General features: G+C 36.6%; 1 long non-coding RNA gene across 1 annotated transcript; it reads left to right on the top strand.

Moving 5' to 3' along the window:
- The first annotated feature begins 509 nt into the window (after positions 1 to 509).
- LOC133559909 (uncharacterized) lies at positions 510 to 1,931 on the top strand. The gene is made up of 3 exons (XR_009808328.1): positions 510 to 653; positions 745 to 1,228; positions 1,456 to 1,931. It is a non-coding gene; the product is annotated as an uncharacterized LOC133559909 (long non-coding RNA).
- Positions 1,932 to 2,473: the final 542 nt, after the last annotated feature.

The raw sequence follows: 2,473 nt of genomic DNA, 5'->3' as shown, positions 1-2,473 counted from the left end.
ATAATGCACATAAATCACAATTTTCTCATACTGTTTTCCAGTCATTGAGAGATTTTGCCTGCCACCCGATGCAAGCATTATGTACAAGGATGCAACAGGGACAGAAGTTGATGCGGAAATATTCAGCGACCTAGTTGGACAAGGCAATGTGGTGCTGACAATATTCTCAAGCCAGGGTGAGATATAAAATCATGTATTATCAGGCACTCTGTACACTACTGAATAAAATTATCAAATGTGTTTTTCTTTTATTCCTTTAGAATTTTCAGACCTGTCCTTGTCCTCTGCATCTGAGATCTCTGACTCTAGCTTCAACTCAAGCGGAACTCTTACCATGGATGAGATCCCTCGCAAGAGACAGCGAAAAGAGAATAAGCATGATGCAACATCAGCTAAACAGGTTATAACAAAGCTTTATTCACTTGAGTTTTTTTTACACATTAAAACAGTTTTTGCGTGTCAAGGATAGCTGTTTATCACCATATTTTGCATTTTCATGTTTTTGTTTTTTATCAGTTGATTGAAGCTGTGTTAAAAGACAAGTCTGGCGGTGAAGCAGTACTTCAGGAGTACCAAACAACAGAAACCCTAACAGATATCACAAGATGACAAATTGTCAACATACTGGTGGCTCACATGATTGATAGTCATGGGTATGTATGTTTTTACATTCTATTTTTTTGTGCTTGATAACAACATGGCCATTACATGGATCTAGATTAAAAATTTGATATCTCCTATCAGAAACCTCCCCACTAAGGCAGTCAGAGAGGAATATGCTCTTGGCATAGTGACACTATGCCTCTATCATTTGATGATGAGACATCCTCCAGGCTGCTTCAGAAGTGGGATGTGTTCTTCAAACCAAACATCATAAAAGAGGCTAAGCGACTTACTTCAACAACAGAGTTGCGGCGCTTGTTACAGTCAGCAGAATGTTCCATTGGAAGTGATGAGGCAACATTTGAGTTTTATTTGTTTTTCTTGTTTTAAAGTATTTCCTGTATCTCTGAAAATGTATCTGATATTTGGAATACATATGAACAGTAGATGGAGGACATTTGAAAATTCTTGAGTTAATTCTTGTGAATCTTTGTCCTCAGCTTACGACCATGAAATGGCCTTCCTGTTGTTGCTCATACATCTCCTTCCACCACCACCAGGAGGACCGAAGTCTCCAAAAATCAGTGCATGTGATGCCATTGAGAGACTTGTTGTCTTTCATAAGGTAATATTATGAAAGTGATAACTACTTGTCATGTGTCATGTTCTTAGCCACATGTGAAAATGAAGGCAGTTAAAAAGTGAATGAAACTTAAATTAAGTCTTAACACTCATTCCTATATTTGCACTGAGATTGAGAGGATGTTTGAATAAGGACTTTAATAATGTTGTTTTTTTGTGCCAGCACAATATTCTGGTGTCTAATACTTAGTTTCCTTATCTCAACCTAAGTCATGCTGCAGTATGGAGGAGCATCTCCGCAACCAGCAGGGCTGGCAGCCATACCTCCTCGCTGTTGGCCGTCAGAAGAGCAAGATCGACAGCTTCTACATCGCCATGCATAAGGATGTCATCCCATGCCAGGCAAACCGCTCCCTTGGGGCATTTGATGAACTTTTCAAAGCACATTTTGATGAATATAAAGTTGGGCTTGTTGTTTGCAGTGCAATGGAAGAAGACATTCCAGTCTTTTGTCAAATACGTGATATACCACATTTTTTTTATGACAATCAAGCTATTCACAGATAATTTTGATTGTCATTATCATGCATTCAGGGTATCACAAATTAGCAAAGTTTTATAATAAAAATGTCTGAGCTTAAATTTCACAAACCATTTGATATCCAAATTTCATACAATGTTTCAGATGAAAGTTTGTACATTTTACCTTCATTCAGTATGTTTTAGGTCAACTGTATTAATGACTGTGTGGCAAAAATAAATGATTGTTGAAAATGATAATTTTCATTGGAATTCATTTGCATAATTTATTTTAACATTATATTAATGTGAATGAATGACACTTCATGGAGTTAAACTAACACTACCTAAATATAGAAAAGAAAGTAACTCAGAGCAGTGTTATTTGTCTAATCATTCAGTGTTATTTTAACTCTGTTTTGTGAGTTAAAGGAAGAACTCTGGCCGGGTGTAAAATGTTCAACTATTTTGAAAGTGTTAATTTAACTCTCGAGAGTGTGGAGCTATATAAACCCTGAAAAAGTGTTAAAATCAACTCTGTGAGAGTTAATTCAACACTGGACTTTTTGCTGTGTATATATATATATATATATATATATATATATATATATATATATATATATATATATATATATGTATATGTTAGCCGTTTGTGAAGTTTTGTGCTCGTGCGCCACGTTCGCTCGCATCCTGTGCTTCTCCTGGGGGCTAAGCCCCCCCTGTCCTTAAAAGCTAGTGACACCCCTGGTTTGAACTCACAACCCACCAA

This window comes from Nerophis ophidion, linkage group LG10 (genome assembly GCF_033978795.1).
Source record: "Nerophis ophidion isolate RoL-2023_Sa linkage group LG10, RoL_Noph_v1.0, whole genome shotgun sequence".
NCBI classification, from domain to species: domain Eukaryota; kingdom Metazoa; phylum Chordata; class Actinopteri; order Syngnathiformes; family Syngnathidae; genus Nerophis; species Nerophis ophidion.
This window is presented reverse-complemented; position numbering and strand designations above follow the sequence as displayed.